The following is a 22,636-nucleotide window of genomic DNA, read 5'->3' as shown; positions in this document are numbered from 1 at the left end:
GGTTCTTCTGCAAAGGCCGACTCGGACGCGTGGAGAGACAGCGCCTCATCCATCGTCCCGTCGTCCACCTCTTGCATCGTAGGCATCCGCTTATAACCTTCTCCCTCTTCTTCCATGACTAGCTGGTACCAGCTCTTCGGCGGCTCTGGCTCGGACGACAAGTCCTTCATGGAAAGGTGCAGCGTGGTATGATGATTGCTACCACATCTTCGGCACCTTCCTTTGCTAGTGCAGTCTTTGGCACGATGTACCATTGAAAGGCAATTTTGGCAGTACTTGGCCTTTATAATTTCGCGCAGTCGTTGCAGCGGGGATTTCGCGCGGTATATCGGGCATGACCTGATTGGGTGTTTCGCGTCGCATAAATGGTACGGCTTTGGGTAACGAGCGGCCTGGCGCTCAGTCCTCCTTCTTAGCGAAGCGTAACGAGTCATTCTATTGAGAGAGTAGGGAAGAAAATAAAGGAAACTCGTTGAGTTGTTATGACTGTATCACGCTTTCGGTGGCGACTAAGCCCCAATTCGATTATCGGGCGCTTTTGAAATTTCGCGCGTTAGTAGAGTGAAAACATGTCTAAATGCCTACGAGAATATATTCATCTCGCGTATGTTATGTGCGTGACCTCTTTCCCCGCACGTTATGTGCCTGGGTCATTAGTGCCTTATTCTGTTTAATTTTGTGTCATCCGGTAGCGCTTCAGCTAGTCAGGCATACTAGTGCTGCAGAAAAATTGACATTTAAGTTGCTTGGTACTCACATTTTGGTACCGAACCGGGTAGAGAGTGTTTAATGTGGGATCTTTCGAGTCGTTGCTATTTGTGTTGTTGGTGCTAAAAACCAACAACTTTCCTGCCCGCCACAAAAAAATTCTTGGACAGCAAAATTTTATCGATATAAAGAAAAAATATAAAATCTTCGTTTTGGACGAGGCGTAAAATTTGTCGAATGAGCCATTCTTTTGTATTGCCCTTCGATTATTTGTTCAGCTTTTCCCAATTACGCTTTTAGTCCTGTTTTATTGATGGTCTTTACTAAAAGGCACGGTTCCAGAAGTGTAGTTGGTTCCGATACCGATTTGCCAGAAACGGGTTTTTGGGTACCCGTTTGCATCTTTTTATGCATCCCTAATATAATGTACATTTAAAACTCGGCATATATATGTACATTCGTTGGTATAAGTATATGGGCAGTCAGTGCGCGGACTCTATCGCATTGGTAGATTGACCTACCTTTTTGACCCATTTTCATTTTCCACTACTTTTACGACTTCTGCTACCAAAACTTAGATTCTACCAATATTTCAGTATTTTCGCACTGAAACCGTATACTGCATTACAGTATTGAGTTGCCGCAACCACCCAACTACTATTAGGAGGCGATACTGACCAAATGAGTCAATTTTGACAAATTTGTGAATAACTTAAATAGGAAATGAATTTTTTTTGATTAGAGAAATATAGTAACTGAGCACGCGAGTATTTACTGCGCTATTTTTTCTCAGTATTTTTTTTTTTTTGACGAGTTTGAACGACAATAAAAAGTTTTGCGTAAACGATAACCTGCCGAAATCGGTTATTTTGCGGCAGTATTTTTGGTACCTTGAAAATTGTTGCGGTTGTCAGACGTTTTGGTATGTGATTTATTTTGAGAGCTGTTTGTTTTACAATGAATTGGGAATTTTTTGTTACCAATATAAACCGTAGTTATTGTTTCCATGAAACTTCTACTACTATTTTCATTCCCTGTTTTCCAACATTTTGCCTTTTAAAAAAGTCCGTGCACTGGTAGATATTTACTAGCAGCAAAGAGAAAAAAAATAAAAATTGTGCACATTCATACACACTTGTGTATAGAATGTAAATTCCTCTGAATTGAAGCCAACGGGACTAATCGAAAATTTATTCCGTTGCTTCATTCTTTCATTTTTTACGCATGATGGAGTAAGGTTGGCTAAACATGGTAAGTAAGTTGTAATATTTTCTTTCTATTAATATAAAAATAAAATCATTTTTTCCCTTTCCATTAGTAATTACTTTTATTTTATTTTTCAGGTGGAGAATGGGCATGGGCATGGAGCGCATGGGTAAGGTTGTTTTGTATCGTATTTTGTTCAAATTTAATTTTTCACTATAATAAAGAAATTATTATAACGAGAAATATCTCTCGCCTCTTTTCTTTTCTTTTTAAATTTAACCCAAACGCAATTGTGGTGCCTCCACTCCGTTGCCGAGTTTGCGACACACCACAATTGTTCATGGTCCTTTCTCCCCGTAAAAAGGAACTAACACCTATATAAAAGATACAGTCCACATTGCGCAAAATTTCAACAAAAATTATCCTGGTGATACACAAAGCCGCGACAAATCCGGTCCTTTAGGGTACATTTTTGGTGATACGCTTTGATACACATCTTGGTGACACTTTCAACGTCGACATACACTCAACACTTCTCATACAAATATCTTGGTGATACCAGCATTTAGTATATATCTTCGTGGTCTTACACTCTTGGTGGTATTGTTTATTTCGTGGTGATACACTCAAAATTTTTATTGGTGATATACACGCTTGGTGGTACACTCCTGGTGCAAGTTATCGTGGTGGTATTTTTTAATTTCTGGTGGCATTACACATCTAGGCAATTTACCGCAGCAACACAACAACAAACACTACTTCACGCAGCAGCCACGTAAGTTTATATATTTCTTGCCACATTTTTTTTTGGTTAAAACAATAAAATAAAGTGTGAAAAAAAAAATCAATTTACTGCCATACGTGACTTCTAATTAACCGCGAAAAGTGTAAAAAACAAAAATTTTTAGTGCCGAAAAGAAAAATAAGTGCAAACGCGTTGCATTAACTTCGTTTAAGATTCCTTGTGACTATCTGGTCTGTCCCCCCACCAGCGGTAAGGCTCTCCGGACACAGCACAAGGAAGAGGTGCACATAACCTCACATTCATATTAAAAATCTAACACAATACGGCAGTGGCAATTTTCATTTTCTTTTCAAGCACTTTAATTTTCACTAGTTCAATCAACACAGTTTTTTACAACAGTTTTTAGAGTTTTTACACTTTTCGTCGAGTTTTTATATCAACGCGCACACGTATTTTTTATAATAAAATAGAACGCTCAAGTGGCGAGTGGCCCCCCTTTGCTTCGCAAAATACACATTGGAGTTGCTCCCCCCTGCTCTCTGTCTTACGGTACAAAATAATCTGCAAATAAATTAATACACACACCGATACATACATACATATAAATTTACGTGCGGGTGGCGAGTAAGCCACATTGTTGTGTTTTACTTTTATCGTGGGAAAACCAGACGAATCGGCCAAGTCTGACCCTTATAATTTAATAGCCAGATCAATATATACATATATATATAATTTGCGTGCGGTTGGCGAGTAGGTTACACCATTGCCTATTCTTCCCTTGAAAAAAAAAAAAAAATATCAGACGAGTCGGCCAAGTCTGAAATAACTAAATAAAAGCGACCTTTCAAAGCATTGTTTCCATTTTTTTGTTCAAAGAATTAATTTGTTTTTAGTTGGGTAGGAATAATTTGTTGAGAAAATGGAAAATTATGTCCGATCAGCTGAGGTAATAACAGAGTTTGAGAAACAGTACAGCCTTATTCCAGACGAACATCATAATAAGCACACTCTTGCGATACAGCAAGAAGAGTTGCGCTCCTTATGGAAGCAGGTTAAGTCTGTGTTTGACTCACTGATGGGATCAGACGATTTCGACGCAAATGATGTGTTGGCCATCCGGAAAAAGCATATGACTACTTACTCAATATATATGCGATGCTTATCCACAGTATCTCCTGAGGCAGAGAAATTTAAAAAGGTAGAAAATAGTGCTATCTCTGAGCAAGCACCCCCAGCCGCACCTCGCGGGCATAAGATCCGCCTCCCTCCTTGCGACACGGAGATTTTCAAAGGTGATTATTTATTACGGCCATATACATAAATAATTCCGACCTACAGGGGGTGGAAAAACTGTTCCATCTGAACAACAAGACACAGGGCGAGGCCAAAGATATTGTAAAAAAATGCCCACTAACAAATAATGGGCTCGATATGGCCTGGAAAAACCTGTGCGAAAGGTATGAAAACAAGCGTATATTAGTCAACACGCAATTGCAAATTCTTTTTAATTTAAAGAAGGTAGAGAGTGAGTGTGGGAGCGCGTTAAAAAAACTACATAGCGATATAAACAATTGTCTATCGTCCCTCAAGTGTCACAAAATCGACACATCCAATTGGGATGCAATACTAACATATTTGTGTTCGACAAAGTTACCGGAAAGTACCCTGGCTCTATGGGAACAAAGCATAGACCACAAAATGGACATATCTAAATGGGAAGATATGGACAAATTTCTATCAAATAGGTTTCAGACACTGGAAACAGTGTCTAGCTTCACTGGCACTAACGCCCAAAAGGGACAAAAGCCATCTAATACTCGGCATACAACCGAAACCCCCATAAAAAGACTTGGTTCCTTCCAAACGAAGGTATCAAAACCTACCTCAAAATCAACTTCCAGGGTTTTTTGTAAAATGTGCAAAGCTGAACACAGGTTACGGAATTGTCCCCGATTTTGTGATCTGACCCCGGTGGAAAGAATCAACTTCATCAAATCCACGGGGGGATGCCTGAACTGCTTATCCCCAGGACACACAGTGACGAGGTGCACCAGTTCGTACAACTGTGCCAAATGCCACTCTCGTCACCACCCCCCTCCTGCATGCGGATACAGTTCAGCAAACTACAAAGCGCAATCCATTTAAAGACGCGGATAATATCCCGTCAACTTCAGCACAAGCACAAAGAAGACAGGAATCGGGGCAACCAAATTCTTCTGCGAACCAGAATGTAAAATCCTGTCATGCTAATTCCAGCACAGGCGTGCTATTAGGAACTGCTCGCGTATACATTCACCATAATGGCACCGACTTCTCCGCGCGGGCACTAATTGATTCAGGGTCTGAATGCTCTTTCATGACAGAAAGACTAAAACGCAGAATCAATTTGCCGGCAAGGAAAATGTATGCCTAAGTTTCAGGCATCGCCAATGCAGTATCTGCTCAAGTTAAAGAGGCATCCACCATCGAGCTACGTTCACCAGTGGACCCATGCTTTAGTTTGACTACTCCTGTTCTAAATTTAGCCAAACTAACTGGGAATCTGCCATCCTGCCATATCGAAACAATGACTATGCAGGCATTCCCAGACTTAGTTTTGGCAGACAAGAGGTTCTACGTCAATGAAGATGTAGACCTCATACTTGGTGGAGACATATATCCCCAAATTATACTAAGCGGTCTAAAAAAGAATGTACTAAATACACTTCTGGCCCAAGAGACAGTGCTCGGTTGGATACTAACCGGTCGTATTGAAGCACCGAATCCAACAAAGAACATAGTGTCGTTTTACAACGAAGTCGCGCTGGACAACCAACTAAAAGCTTTCTGGGAGTTAGAAAATTTGCCAAAAGGCAAAAGCATTAATGCAGATGAGGCATATTGCGAACAGCTGTATAAAGAAACAACAAGAAGAAACAAAGATGGGAGGTATATAGTATCCCTCCCATTCAAGCAAGGCTACTCAGAAGAGCTGAGTTTAGGAGGATCCCTTAAGCGCGCATTCTCACAATATTATCGAAACGAGTCCCGGTTAATAAAAAATCCGGACTTAGGGAAAGAATATATTAGGGTACTCTCAGAATACGAGACTTTTGGACATATGGAAAAAATCGGCAGTGTCGTCGCAGCAGATGAAACAAATAATTACTTTCTGCCACACCACGCCGTTGTCAAAGCAGAAAGTATAACGACGAAAGTCCGAGTCGTTTTCAATGCCTCAAGCCCGACGGCTAATGGCACCAGTCTAAACGACATTCTCCTACCTGGTCCAATACTACAAGCAGATCTCCCAATTCTTATTCTGCGTTGGAGACTCTTTCGATATGTCTTCAATAGCGATATAGAAACAATGTATAGGCAAATTTGGATGGATGCCAACCATACCAAATTTCAGAGGATTGTTTTCCGAAAAGACATTAGTGAACCAATAGGCCTCTACGAGTTAAAGACTGTAACGTTCGGAGTTAACTGCGCTCCATACCTGGCCATCAGAACGCTTCTACAGCTAGCTGACGATGTTGAAAATTCCCATCCAACAGCATCGAGCATCGTGCGAGAATGCATGTATGTAGACGACGTATTAGCAGGAGGACACACCACTGCATCGACCATTAAGGCAAGGGATGAAATACGACAGGTACTATAGTCAGCTGGTTTTCCACTTCGGAAATGGACATCAAACTCGGAGGCAGTTCTAAAAGACATCCCGAAAACTGATCGACTAAGCGAAGACTTTCTGGCGTTCGAAGACACCAGCACCGTGAAGGCATTGGGCATAAGATGGAATGTGCACTTCGATCTCTTTTATTTTAAAGCGGGACCACTGGAGGATCCAGAAAATCTAACTAAGCGAGAAATATTGTCAGCCATCGCCAAGCTGTTCGACCCATTAGGGTGGCTCGCCCCCAATGGTCATAGTGGCGAAAATATTAATGCAGAATATTTGGTTAGAAGGCACCGGATGGGATGAGCCTGTCTCACCAAATACATTAGAACGGTGGAAAACCTTCACCCAACACTATGGCGAGATAGATAACATACGGATACCGCGGTGGGTAAATTTTTCCCCGGAAGGCTAAATAGAAATCCACGGTTTCTGTGACGCTTCCGAGAAAGCATATGCTGCAGCGATATATATGCGCGAAAAAAAAAGAGACGATCAGCTTTTCATACACTTACTCTTAGCAAAAACCAGAGTAGCTCCAGTGAAAACCATCTCGCTACCACGTTTAGAACTCTGCGGCGCCGTGCTTCTCGCAGAAATGATGGAATCAATATTCCGAAATATTCATTTGGGACCAGTAAAAGTTCACCTCTGGACGGATTCAACCATCGTACTCGCATGGATACGCAAGCCGCCCTGTACTTGGTCAACCTTCGTCGCACATCGAATCACCAAGATCCTCGATATGGTCGGTAATAAGGACTAGCTTCACGTTGACTCGGAATCTAACCCAGCGGACTTAGGGAGCAGAGGACTACTAGCGTCAGATTTGGTCAACAATTCGTTGTGGTGGCAGGGTCCTCCTTGGCTACAAGAAGACAATTCTCACTGGCCAGCACAAGATGCCGATTACAACACGTCCGTTGAGGAAAAGAGGGCACAACATATGCCACGACAAGGGTAGATCATACAGATATTCTTGAACGATTTTCGAATTGCCACGAGCTTTGAAAGTCTTATCTTATGTTAGGAGATTCTATAAAAGAACGCATCATAAAACCAAAGCAGTGTTCCAAGAAAAGTCGTGCATAATCTCAGCCGATGAGATAAAGGCAACGACTCAAGCATTAATACGAGTCTGCCAGAAACAATTTTACGGTACCGAATATTTAAAATTAAAGAATAGGGAACCTATTGACCGGAAAAGTGAAATCCTGTCACTCAACCCATACATCGACAAAGATGACATTATCAGAACAGGAGGGCGTCTAGGGGCTTCAAGAGATATGTCATTCAACGAGCGGCATCCGATCATCTTGCCTTACAATTGCAGGCTGTCTCGCCTTGCAGTCATGATGATTCATCATGATTCCCTTCATGGCGAGAACCAGCTCATGCTCCGCCTTATTCGAACCCAGTATTGGATTCCGAAGGTCAAGACAATGATCAGAGCCATCATCTACAATTGCAAAACCTGCATTATTCACAGGAAGCAGGCGCAGTCCCAACTTATGGGTACCCTTCCCTGCGAACGCACCACTTTTACTCGCGCGTTCACCAATACCGGGGTAGATTTCGCGGGGCCTTTCGACATCAAAATCTACCGCGGTAGGGGATGTCGACTGTCCAAAGGCTACGTATGCCTCTTTGTTTGTTTCTCCACTAAGGCCATCCACCTAGAAGCCACTAGTGACCTGAGCACCCCATGCTTCCTCGCAGCCTTTTCGCGTTTTATCGCGAGAAGAGGATGTCCAAAAAACATCTACTCCGACAATGGTACGAACTTTGTCGGAGCTTCCAGATCTCTACGATCGGAATTCAAAGCCTACCTGGCAGAAAGCCGGGACAAAACAGTCTCCAGGTATAGCCATCAAGCATTAACTTGGCATTTTATTCCCGCCGGCGCTCCACATATGGGCGGCCTGTGGGAAGCGGGAGTGAAGAGCTTCAAAAGCCACTTCAAAAAGGTCGCTTCTCTCCATAAATATACCATGGAGGAGTTCCAAACCATTTTGTGCCGGATCAAGGCATGCCTAAATTCACGGCCTCTCAGCCCGGCGTCCAATGACCCAACGGACCTGGAGCCACTAACCCCAGGACATTTCCTCACGGGCAGCCATCTTCTGGTGCCGCCAGAACCGGATGCGAACGAAAGCCCTGCCTCCATGCTAAATAGATGGCAGAAGCTCAAGGCCCTCCATCAAACCTTCTGCCGGCGATGGAAAACCGAATATTTATCCGAACTTCAAATGCGTGTGAAGTGGAAACACCCCAAACCAAATATACAAGTGGGAGATCTCGTTGTCCTCAAAGAGGACAAATTATCTCCCAACGAATGGCGGTTAGGTAGAGTCGGCAACGTACACCCCAGCGAAGATAACCGAGTACTACTTCTTCAGCGATCGTTGTGCGAACCAGAGCTAACACCGTCCGAGGAGCCCCACCACATTTTATTATAAAAAGGTAATTTCTTGTTCAAATTTAATTTTTCACTATAATAAAGAAATTATTATAACGAGAAATATCTCTCGCCTCATTTCTTTTCTTTTTAAATTTAACCAAACGTTGCCGAGTTTGCGACACCCCACAATTGTTCAAATGTTCACCGTCTTCAAAGATGGGCGATTCTCTTACAGGCCTACGATTATTCTATCAAATATCGACACACGTTTCTACATGGAAACGCAGACGCTCTTTCAAGATTACCTGTGGGAGGCGACAAGGACTTCGATTCGAAGGAATTGGCAATGCAATATGTACAAGAAATAAACTCAGTCGTCATTGAGTCTATTCCGCTCCTTGCTGCCGTCATAGCGGAACATTCTGAAAAGGACGAAAATCTTAAACTCGTTAAAAGAATGATTTTAGAGAGATGGCCTGCTCGACTCAATGAATCGCAACGAATATTGAAACCTTTTTTTGAACGTCGTTTCCGGCTGTCATGCCAAGATGGCGTTGTTCTACTACAAACTGAGTATCTGCGAGTAGTCATACCAAACAAGTTACAGCAGTGCACATTAAACATGCTACACGATGGTCATTGGGGCACTGCGCGTATGAAGCAGATATCGCGTAGCTCTGTGTGGTTTGAAAAGGTTATCGAAACAATGGGCAGGGTATGCACTATTTGCCAGTCTTCGGCTACTCAACCCAAACGTGAATTTTCTTCGTGGCCAGAGTCCACAACACCATGGGAACGGGTACATGTATACTTTGCTGGCCCTTTTGTGGAATGGCTTAAAATAATATTCGATGGGTGCATAAGACTGAATCATGTACCGCACTCTTGGAGAACTGCTCGTGTAGCTTTTCTACCAAAGGCGGGGAAGATCGGTCACATGTATCTCAAAGACTATAGACCCATTAGCTTAACATCATTTCTGCTCAAAACCTTTGAGAGGCTGACAGATGTGTACATAAAGTCCAACGTGGATGAAAAGCTGCTCTCCACAACACAGCATGCGTATACCAAACGCAAGTTGGTAGACACCGCATTGCATAGGGTGGTAATAAGCATAGAGAAATCCCTGGAATATAAGGAGTATGCTCTAAGAGTCTTCTTGGACATTGCCGGGGCTTTCAATAATGTTGCAAAATGGGCGATTATGGATGGTCTTAATTACATTAAAGTACATCGTGCCTTAATCAGATGGATCGGCTGCATGTTAAATTGCAGAAAGATTATATCACAATGGGGATTGTACGAGGCCACGAAATCAGTGGACAGGGGCACGCTGCAGGGAGGGGTGCTATCACCTATGCTGTATACGCTGGTCATCAACCAACTGCTCAGGCAATTCGATGAGGGACCCGTAAAACTTACGGCTTACGCAGATGATGTTGCAATTGTCATAAGTGGAAAGTGCCTTCCAACGATTAGTTCTTTGATGGATCGGGCGCCTCGGGATATTCATACCTGGGCATCCAATGTTGGGTTGAAAGTCAATGCGGAGAAGACGGATATGGTCTTGTTTACAAAGAGGTACAAGGTCCCAAATTGGACCAGGCCTAAGTTAGGAGGGGTGACCTTACAGGAGAAACCTTGCACAAAATATCTGGGAATCATCCTAGATTGTAAGCTGTCATGGAAGCTCAACGTGGAGGAGAGGCTCAAGATGGCCTCAACGGCACTCTATGCATGTAAAAGAATGCTGGGGTGTACGTGGGGCCTATCGCCCTCTCTTTCTCATTGGGTTTTTACAGCGATTGTAAGCCCTATTCTATACTATGGAGTTCTTGTTTGGTGGAAAGCCACACAAAAAACAACATACCTCAAAAAATTAGAGGGGGTATGCAGACTATCATCGATGCTTAGCATTACGGGAGCCCTGAAAACAACCCCGATGGCTGCACTGTATGCCATTCTGCACATCCCACCTATAGACCTGGTAGAACAAAGCGTTAACGACCGCAACCTGGCTGGGTGCTTCGGGGCAGCTTGAGCGCCGACCATATGGCCATAGTAGTATAGCGTCATCAACCACAAGGCGAACAGACTACATGATTCCCTATCTGCGCTTCGAGGGAGATCTTAAGGCCACAATAGAGGTGGACGGTTGGCGCAAGGGTGCGCAAATGGCGGACGAGGCGATACATTTGTACACCAATGGTTCCAAAGTAATGGAAGGAGTAGGATCTGCGCTATACTTCGCTGATCCGGAAATAAGCAGATCATACAGGCTTCCGGATTGCTGTAGCGTTTTCCAAGCGAAAATATTAGCCGTAACCAAAGCAGTAGAAACCCTGGAAGAGAATAGCTTAAGCTGCAACCGTGTTAACTTTTATATTGACAATCAAGCAGCAATTAAGGCAATAATCTCGCATAGCACAGCATCTAAATGCGTGTTAGAGTGTAAGCAGTCCCTGGAGAAAATCGGGACAGGGAGAAGCATACATCTATATTGGTTCCCAGGGCATATGGGAATAGATGGGAATGAAAAAGCGGACGAACAAGCCAAATAGGGCGCATCCCTTGAAGCTTGATCCGTAGATGTCCCAATTAGATTGGGCGAGATTAAGCGAATGCGAGAGGTGCACATGATCGACCAAGCGGGAAAGGCGTGTGTTCAAGCGCGGGGCTGTAAAGTGTCGAAGATTATGTGTAGGTCTTAAAACCTTAGACTAACACAGTTGCTTCTATCATTAAAACGAGAGGACTGTAGACTCATGACGGGTATTCTGACTGGACACTGCTTTCTGGCTTCACATGCCTTTAAACTAAGCTTGGCCAGTGATAGCCGATGTAGGAAGTGCGGGTTGGAGGAGGAAACGATAGAGCACGTTCTTTGCTCGTGCCCTGCGCTTGCCAGGCTAAGACTCCAGCTATTAGGAGTGATACAGCTGTCAGATCTAAAAGCAGCAAGTGGCTTAAGTCCTAGGAAGCTTCTAGTATTTGCCAAGAGGACGGAGTTATTTTATAACATAGATCCTGGTACTTGATAGGGTTTTTCATTTGGTCGTTAAAAAAAACTTCTGGTAACACTACGGACTCATTCAGTCTATGTAAGGTCCTCATGGACCGGCCAGTTCAACCTACCTACTTACTGATACTAATCGTTCGATTTCGACACGAACCTCATTATACAACGCAAATGGTATACCATATGGTTTACTGAACTTCGGTGTGGCGTTTGGTTTGAGGGCTATATTAGCTTCGAACAACTTGTGAGAAAGCGAAAGATTATTGCATTAAAAATTTGATGGTAACGATATTATTATTATTATTATTTATTTATTATTACGGCGTTTTAAGCCTATAACTTAGATTATTACAAATTATAAATATATTTTAATAATAATAGGATTTCTAGCGTTTGGGGTGTCGGAATGCATGAGATTCCGATCAGCACGGGAACTGGTGGTCCCAACGGGCGAGTCTTGGAATCATCTCATTGGGAGGTTGGAAGGACCTGTTCTCAATCCTGCCCTACTCCAAGACGTATGATTACACAGTTTTATTATTTATGCTGTCGGAATGCATTTGATTCCGGTCAACCCAAAAGCTAGCAGCTCAGCAGAACGAAAATTGAATTTAAGAAACCCGTTTAAACCGAGAATATTGGTTGCGTCTTCGAAATCAGCAACTAGCAATGGTAAGAGATCGGCAATATTCTATTTTTAAGCAGCGATTTCATTTAGTTTTGTTCTTATAATGATAACAATCTTCTTGTTTATGGGAACTGGATCATCCGGGACATGATTGTAACATCTGCTCACTTACTTTGCGATTTGATGTTCGAGACAGCTGTCCGGATTTTGTTTTTTGAGCCGCATTGACGGCGGCTGCTTCCGCTCCCTGAATTTCGTTGCATGTACGTACGGTGACTTCGTATACTGTCGCGATATTTAGTATTTCCTCTAGAGTTGGACTTACTTTTTGTAACGCAACTGTTGGCACTTTCTCATATCACGGATTTTACTGTCCGCGTATGATTCTTCACAGCCCTGCTTAGCACACTTAAATAGGCAGTCTTTGGCTGCCTCTTTTAGTTCAGCTACCCATTCACTATACGATTGTTCTGGTTTCATAAGGGTACGATAAAATTTAAATCTCGCGCTTAGGACGTGTACCTTTTTGACGAAGTGCTGAGTCAGCGCGGAAGTTATTTCTTTGAACGTTTTCTCCTTCACCTTCCCATCAAACAACTTCTGCAGAAGCCCCACGCTTTCAGCTCCGATCCAGCTTAGGATACAAGCGCGTTTTGCGTCATTAACCCCATGAGCTTCAAAATGTTGTTCCAGCTGTAATAGGTATGTACTCCAGCGATCTTGTGTTTTGTTGAATTTATAAAAAATGGGTATAGCAGTGATGTAGTGATAAAATTCCCCAATTTAATACATAGCGACACATCTGGCAACGCCATTGCTGACAATGCAAGATGTGTCATTGTGAATGGTGCACTCTGTAAGAAAGAGTAAGAAACATGTTCAATCATATTCTAATAAGTAGTCAGCTATTGTAATACAATGTATAAGACAATATGCAAAGTATGTTTAATATAAATGAAATATAAAAATGACGAATGGCAATAGTGCCATCGGCATTTTTATATATTGCACCACCATTAATATATTCTTGGCAACCAAAAACTGCAGACGTTTCTGCGAGAGTACTTTAAATCATTTTAAATAAAACAGATTGTAAAGCAGTGTTCAAATAAAACATTTTTTATTTAAATGTGGATTTGGCGGATGAGAACGCCGCGAAAACTTCAATCTTAAGCATCTAGGAAAGCAGACGCCACTTGGTGCCACAGCCGATACGCAGGTAACCTAACCTAGGTTTTCACATGGCGACCGTGAGGCTGGAGCCTCAGCAGGCAACCGGATTTTTTGACGAAGGACTGGTGGTGAGTGTGGAAAATTTTTTTAAAAAAGGGACAGTCTTTGGCTAGCGGTGTAAAGAAAATGTGCGTGGTGTGCGAAAGCAAGGATAAAGTGCGTGGTGTTTAATGTAAAATTTAATAAAACTAAAATACAATTTTCAACATAAAATTTAATAAAACTGAAATATAATTCTCAATATCAAATTAAATAAAACTAAAATACAATTTCTAAACCAAATTTAACAATTTTCTAAATCAAATTATTAAAACTACAATTTCTAATCAAATTTAAAAAAAACCCCAATTTCTAAATCTAATTTAACCAACTAATAAAGCAAATTTAACAATTTTCTAATTCAGATTTAATAAAACTACAATTTCTAAACCAAATTTAATAAAACTAAATCAAATTCATTAAATCTAAAATTTCTAAATCAAATTTAATAAAAATACAATTCCTAAATCTAATTTAACCAAAGTAATAAAGCAAATTTCATAATTTTCTAAATCAAAAGATACAATTCTAATAAAGCTACAATTTCTAAACCAAATTCATTATATGTAACTACAATTTATAAAGCAAACTTAACAATTTTCTAAATCAAATCCATTAAAATTACAACTTCTAAATACAATTAAATAAAACTGCAATTTCTAAACCTAATTTAACCAAACTACTAACTTCTAAAACAAATTTAATAAAACTACAATTTCTAAATCTTATCGACCAAATTAAAGTAGTAACTTGGTAATACCAGCGGGCCTGTACTTAACGGCACTCACATCACGCCACGCCACGCATAACGGAACGCGAAAAACCACTCCACCAAATACAACGCCATTTTGTCACCACCACCAGCAGCAGCAACAACACCAGCAGCGATTCAGGTCTGCCAGCGCAGCAGCAGCAGTAACGGAAACTAGCAGCAGCGAAAATTAAGTATATATATATATGTATGTATTTAAAATTTTTTTTTGCTCACGGTTTTTTTTTTCTTTAAACACATATATGAACATATATAAAACATTAATATTCCAATTAAATGCAATGCGCTCGCTTTTCATATAATATAATTGGATTGTTTCAATAGCATTTCATATAAATTTTGGATTTTTTGATATAACGGTGGTTTGTGAAAAACCAATTAAATTTTTATAAACGGTGGTTTGTTAAAAAACAAATTAAAAACCAATTGAGATTTTTTTGAATAAAGCGGTGCGTCCGTGATTCCACATTTTGAGGCTTTTACCAATTCATACCTACATACTTTTGAGCCATTTTAAATTCAATATAAGTATACTGCAGTTTCAATTAATTCTTCTTTAGCCACTATTCACCTGTAAATCAGTTCCATTTTATAAAATTTTTTTTCTTCTCTCTTTTTCCTCAACAATTCAAAATTCAGACATTCAAATAAGTACTTCATTAATTTCATAGTTTGAACTGAATTATTTGTGCTATTCTGATAACTATATATGTACATTAGAAGTGGTAAGCAAGTGCAAAAAAATTCAGACTCAGAATCCGATTCCGATAATTCAGCCTCAAGCTACGAAAGTTTAGCTTCATCTTCGACCGAAGAAGTCACAAACCAGGAAAATATATTATCTTTGTCAACAGATTTTCCAGGCTTTGAATATTCTTCCAGTAAAAATTTAACTTCTAATTTAACTTCAAATCTTAACGATTCAAGTAGAGCAAACTTAACTTCAACTTCTTCCACTTTAAAATTAGATCTTAACGACTCAAATAGTACAACCTTAGTTAACCCTTCTTCTGACGTAAACCCAGATCTTAACGATCCAATTAGTACAAACGTGGCCTCACCTTCTGCTAATTCAGCTCCAGATCTCAACGCTCAAATCATGGCAACAGCTGAGGAAAAGAGAATTTTCATTAACACATGTGCTAATTCTATTAGAGAGAACTACAGTGGTGATCCTCTAGCACTTGATTCTTTTATAGACAGAATTGAATTACTTGAAAAATACGCTACTGCAGATTTAACTAATACTTTTATAGCATTCTTAAAATCCAAACTTGAGGGTAAAGCCCGGGAAGCAATACCAAGACAATTAATCTCAGTTAATGAAATTAAAACAGCTCTACGTAGTAGGATCAAACCAGACAACTCGAAAGGTGTAACAGGAAAAATTGCAGCCTTGCACGTTAATAACAATAATTATACAGATTTTGCCAAAAAATTTGAATATTTAGCTGACTCACTTCAGCGGTCTCTTATTATTGAAGGGATCACTCAAGTGAAAGCTCATGAAATGGCAGTCGAACAAACTGTTAACGTGTGTCGTTTAAATGCAAAATCAAATTTAGTAAAAACCATTTTAGCCTCAACGGCATTTACAGATCCGAAAAACGTGGTAGAAAAATTAATTGTAGAACAAAACAACGAAGTAACTGAACGTCAGGTTCTAGCTTTTCGATCACGTGGTAACAGTTCATTCAGAAATTCACATGGTAGTTATCGAGGTTTTTACCCAGACCGCGGCTATACTGGTTATAGAAATAACAGCTCATTTTCATACAACGGCAACCGTAACGGAAGCAATAATCAAAGATATAGGAATTATAACGGAAATAGATACCAAAATAGCAGCAATAGTAAAACACGTTCAAATACCAATGCTAATTCAAATAATAGTGACAATAGAGAAAACAATTCGAGATCATCCAACGGTAGAGGTAGAAACGTAAACGTTCGCGATTTAAACGCGAGTGCCCCTCAGGAGCGAACACTGGGGGAGGACGAACTAACCGAGTAAGCGAATTTCCCTCACCAATAGGCATCTATTGTTTAAAGCTAAATTATTCCGATTTCATAGAATTACAACTTAGCGAGTCACAAAAATTTTGTTCTTTCTTAGTAGACACTCAAGCAGACATTTCTTTAATAAAAATATCATGTATAGACAGTAATATTTCCTTAAATACCAACGACATTATTAACATTACCGGTGTCACTTCAAATTCAGTTTCTACTTTAGGTAAAATTACAGAAAATTTAAATTTTTCAAACTTTTCTATTAAACATACTTTACATGTAGTAAATGAAGACTTTAGTATTCCATCCGATGGCATACAACGTAAAGATTTTCTGAAAATTAACAAATGCATTACTAATTATGAAAGAAATAGTATTTCCTTTTGGGTAGGCAATGAAAAAGTAGCGATACCAATCCTGCACGGAACAGAAAGCGACAGTTGTATCATTCCTCCAAGATGTGAAATATTCAGACTTTTTGATTTAGGAGATTCACCCGAGCCACTTTTCGTGGACTCGCAGGAAATTGAAAAAGGCGTTTTCACAGCTAGGTGCATTGTTAATTCCAGTAACCCAATAATTAAAGTCATTAACTTTCAAAACTACAATGTTTATACAATTAACAAGGCAGAAACAGAAGAGAAACGAACGAGAAAACTTATTTCAATTTTAAAAAATCAAATACCTCAACATGCTCATAGTAAATTAATTGACCTTTACATAGATTATGCTGACATGTTCGCTACTGACACGGACAAAATGACTTAATACAACTTCTACGAGCAAAAATTAAGAATGACAGACAACGACCCGGTATATGTTAAAAACTATCGATTGCCAAACTCTCAACGCGAAGAAATAAATCGCCAAGTAAATAAACTGTTAGACAACGATTTGATTGAACCCAGGTATTCCAATTACAATAGTCCTTTGATTGTAGTCCCGAAGAAAGATACTAATGGTCAAAAGCTTATCGTATGTGCGTAGATCTCCGTGCAGTAAACAAAACACTCATTGCTGATAAATTTCCACTAGCTAGAGTTGACGATATTTTAGATAATCTCGGTGGAGCAAAGTATTTTTCAACACTAGATCTTTTTTCCGGATTTCATCAAATCCCCTTGCATCCTGACTCACGTGACATCACGTCTTTCAGCACTGACCGAGGTGCATTTAGATGGAAAGTGCTTCCATTCGGTTTAAACATAGCACCAAATTCATTCTCACGAATGATGACAATAGCTTTTTCGGGTATACCACCCATCGTCGCATTTCTGTACGTCGACGATATTATCGTCATCGGTTGTAGTGAAGCAGCAACAGTAGGTCTTTCAATCTCAAGCTTAACCCAAATAAATGCAACTTTTTACGACCAGAAGTTACATTTTTAGGTCACAAGTGTTCAGCCAAAGGTTTGTTGCCAGACGACTCCAAAATAAACGCAGTTAAAAATTATAAAAAACCGACTGACAAAGACGCGGTACGACGATTCGTCGCATTTGCAAAATATTACAGACGGTTTATACCTAATTTTCGTCTCTGGCAGCGCCTCTAAATCGATTAAGCAGAAAAAGAGTTGAATTTGTATGGGATGTTGAGTGTGAAAGAGCATTTTTATCTTTGAAAGCAACGTTACTTTCACCAAGATTACTTCAATATCCAGATTTTACTAAACAATTCATTATTACCGTTGATGCTTCCACAACTGGATGTGGCACTATTTTAAGTCAAGAACAGCAAGGTAGTGATTTACCAATTTGTTTCGCTTCTAAAGCATTTAATAAAACAGAGCAGAAAAACCCAATTATAGAATTAGAGCTTTTAGCTATTTACTTTGCAATCAAGCAATTTCGACCATACGTTTATGGCACCCATTTTATTGTAAAGTCAGATCATAGACCTCTAGTATACTTATTCAATATGAAAGACCCATCTTCAAAACTTTCAAGAATAAGACTAGAATTAGCAGAATATAACTTTACTATAGTTTATATAAAGTGTAAATCAAACGTTAGCGCTGATGCACTATCGCGCATTACAATGGATGAGATTAAGGAATCGAACAAACAAATTTTAGCAGTACAGACAAGATCATTGACAAAACGGCAAAACGAGAAAACGACAACAACCTTCCTAGCAAAACAGACAAAAACGACGAAAAACAACTTAATTTACATGTCTACGACAAATTTTCATTTAATTTTTTGAAAAAAGTTCCACGGATAAGATCTGCAATTACGTACGATAAAAATAATAAAACAACAAGTTTAAGAATTTTTGCACATATTAAACAAAAGAAACTCGAGTTACTTAGTTTTGAGCTTGTTAACGAAATAATGACTTTAGAGAAATTACTTTCGAGGCTTGAATCAGAAGCCGGCAAACGCAAAACTAAGCAAATTGAATGGCCTAAAAACGATATTTTGTTCGAACATTATACTATTACAAATTTCAAAAATATTGGAAATAAAATTTTAAAATTATTAGAAATTATTTTAACAGATCCAGTGGAGACAGTAACAGATGCAAAATTAAAGCTAATGAAAATTTACCATAACGATCCCATTTCTGGTGGACATTACGGAATGAAAAGACTTTACGCAAAACTACGTACAAAATTTTATTGGAAAGATATGACTCGTGATATATCGAAATATATCAAATGTTGTAATGATTGTCTTTTAAACAAGGTTAAACCTAAAATAAAAGAAAAACTTGTTTTAACACCAACTCCCTGTAAACCATTCGATAAACTAGTAATTGACACAATAGGACCCCTACCTGAGTCCAAATATGGTAACAAGTTCGCACTTACCATGATTTGCGACATGACTAAATACCTGGTAACAGTCGCTGTGCCAAACAAATCAGCAAAAATTTTTGAAACATTTATTTTAACATACGGCACAATGAATGCCATAAAATCAGATTTAGGTACAGAATTTAAAAATGAATTATTCGAAGAATTAACCAAACTTTTACATATTAAACATAATTTTTCAACTGCATACCATCACGAAACTGTTGGTACAATTGAACGTAATCATAGAGTTTTTAATGAATACTTACGTGCATATTTCAAAGATACTGTTTTCGATTGGGATGTTTATTTAAAATACTTTACTTTCCAACACAATACTGCGAGTAGCACAGTTTTCGACAATCAATTTTCGCCTTTCGAGTTAGTGTTTGTGAAAAAGGCAACTTTGCCTAATGAATTGGCAAAAGAAAAAATTTACCCAATCTATAATGTCGAAAACTATGCCAAAGAAGTTAAGTATAGAATGCCGAAAATGCACAAAATGGCACAAAACCTAATTAATAAAAATAAGTTACAAAGTAAAAATCTCTACGATAAAACGGCACGACCTTTAGTTGTCAAAGTCGGAGATAAAGTACTTTTACAGAAACAACCACATCATATACACGAAAATATTTATCAAGGTCCGTTTATTATAACCAAAATTAACGAACCTAACGTAACTATTTTCGATGAAGTTAAAAACAAAGAAAAAGTAGTACATAAAAATCGCCTAAATAAAGTAAATTAACATTACTTTAATACTTTGAATAAACCGTAAATTTGATTGCAAAATAAATCCAAATTTTTTTTACTAACATTTAAGCAGTCACGAAGGCTTAAAAACTGTTAAAAAAAAAAAAAAATAACACAAAATTTTGTATATTCAAAGAAAAAAAAAACTATTTTATAAAATTGTTCATAATTTATAACAAAATTATATTTCTTAAATTCCAAAAAAAAAAACAAACAAAACAAAAAAAAAACATATTTCAATGTTGAATGTTGAAAATATGTATATGTATATGTATATGTTGAATATATATTAAAATGTAAATATTTACAAGAAGAAAAAAAAGAACAAACAACATACTTTACAAAATTAAAATCAAATTAATTCGTTTGTAACAATCAGTAGCAAAATGGTTCCGAACCAACGAATTCAAAAGGGGAGGCACACCCTAATATAAATATATTCATTTGTTCGCAACAATTTTTAGAAGTCTATGGGCAAGAAGAATGTGACAAAACTGATCACTTTGTCAATTCTTCTTTTCCCCAAAAAGGGTGATGTAGTGATAAAATTCCCCAATTTAATACATAGCGACACATCTGGTATGCAAAGTATGTTTAATACAAATGAAATATAAAAATGATGAATGGCAATAGTGCCATCGGCATTTTTATATATTGCACCACCATTAATATATTCTTGGCAACCAAAAACTGCAGACGTTTCTGCGAGAGTACTTTAATTCATTTTAAATAAAACAGATTGTAAAGCAGTGTTCAAATAAAACATTTTTTTATTTAAATGTGGATTTGGCGGAGAAGACCGCCGCGAAAACTTCAATTTTAACCATATAGGAAAGGAGACGCTACTTGGTGCCACAGCCGACACGCAGGTAACCTAACCAAGGTTTTCACAGTGATCTGCCTCTCGCTACTAGAATGCCGCTCCGCAATCAAGTCCTGCATCATTTTTGTATTTGCTTCTATTACGCTTTTGATAAATGCTTGATTGGACGTTTGTAAGTTCTCCATAAGTGCTTTTTCGTCCACCATGTTAATAAATTGTGGTTAGGTACATTGTTTAGCGTGTGTATACTTTTCTTCAATTTACACAAACTCGTCGCCAAATGTTGAAGGTACCAAAAACGCAATACCAAAATATAATAAATTCGAGTATTTATTGAATTATATTTGAGCAGATAATTTTCACACGTTTATTGAATTCAGATGTCTATCCAGAATCGAACATCAGCTTATTATTAGTATGTATATCAGAACGAATGTAAAAAGGAAATGTCAAAAACAAGAGTTGCCATTAGTGTACTACTTTGATTATACATAACATCAGCGATTATCGTTTGCTTTAAGGAGCGTGATCCTTTCGGCGATTAATACCTCGCCATATTTCGCGCTATTTGGTATGCCTATGGTTCAACATGGGGCATCTTATGAATTATATAGGAAATTAGGGTAAATCAAGGATGTGGACTGTGAGGTAGAAGTGACGTCCGACAAACTTCAATCAATCCGAAATAAGATAATGAAAGAGCTGAGGTTGGCCCACGAGCGAAGTAAAAAGGTATATAATACTAGAAGTAGGGATGTGACGTTTAAAATAGGACAGGTGGTATACCGCCAAACAGAGTTCACAAATAGACAATTATAATGCGAAACTTGCCCCAAAACAAGTAAACTGCATAGTATTGAAAGTAATAGGTAACTCTATGTATGAACTCGGGGATGTTAGTGGAAACAGAATCGGGGTATACCATGCTAAGTACATATATGTGGCATGATGTTATTAAATGTTGAATGTTACATGTTATTTATTATCCACTTTGTACCTGAAAACTTGACCTTTAGTAAATTGAATTACCGTTTTTTTTTATTTATGCGATTATTTATTCATTTATTTTGGGTTTATTGACCTACTGTAGTGTTGCGAGGAATTCACCTCAATGCGTTTAACGTTACCAATATACATACACACCAACGTTCATATTTAACTGACCCAGATAACCACGATGAGTTCATTCGCATTTGCCAAACCGCCCAATATATCGATTCGTCATACCAACAAGCTTATGTGCGGATCATATTGGCAATATGTCACTACAATAAAATGCTGAAAAACAATTATTTATTATGAAATCATGTACTTTTTAGTACGTAAGCATTAATGTAATTATGTATGTGTAGGTTAAGAACTTTTGTATAAATAGAAATGTATTTCTTTAATAAACAACATTCACTTTTTAACGCTACACTTCGGCGTTCCTCATTATTTATTTAAAATATCATACTACTATTGTAATTATACACCTTCGACTTGACCTTCTAATTTGATTATACATTTCCGACTTGACATATTAATCCATTTATACACTTGCAACTTGACTAATTTTTTCTTCAGTCTGTGATATAAAAATTAAAATAAATGTATGTCGCGATAACCTCCGAAGAGATTTAAGGTCGAGCTTCTCTTCCAATTTGCGTCGTGTCCTCTTATTTTTTCCTACAAATTGGCTGGATGGGACCTACTTGTTTTAAGCCGACTCCGAACGGCATCTGCAAGGCAAATGAGATTTCACTGAGAGCTTTTCATGGCAGAAATACACTCGGAGTGCTTGCCAAACACTTCCGAGAGGCGACCCCGCTTAGAAAAATTTTCTTCTA

Source organism: Eurosta solidaginis, chromosome X, assembly GCF_040869045.1.
Source record: "Eurosta solidaginis isolate ZX-2024a chromosome X, ASM4086904v1, whole genome shotgun sequence".
Classification (NCBI taxonomy): domain Eukaryota; kingdom Metazoa; phylum Arthropoda; class Insecta; order Diptera; family Tephritidae; genus Eurosta; species Eurosta solidaginis.
The sequence above is the reverse complement of the archived record's forward strand: the minus strand, read 5'-3'. Positions refer to the sequence as shown.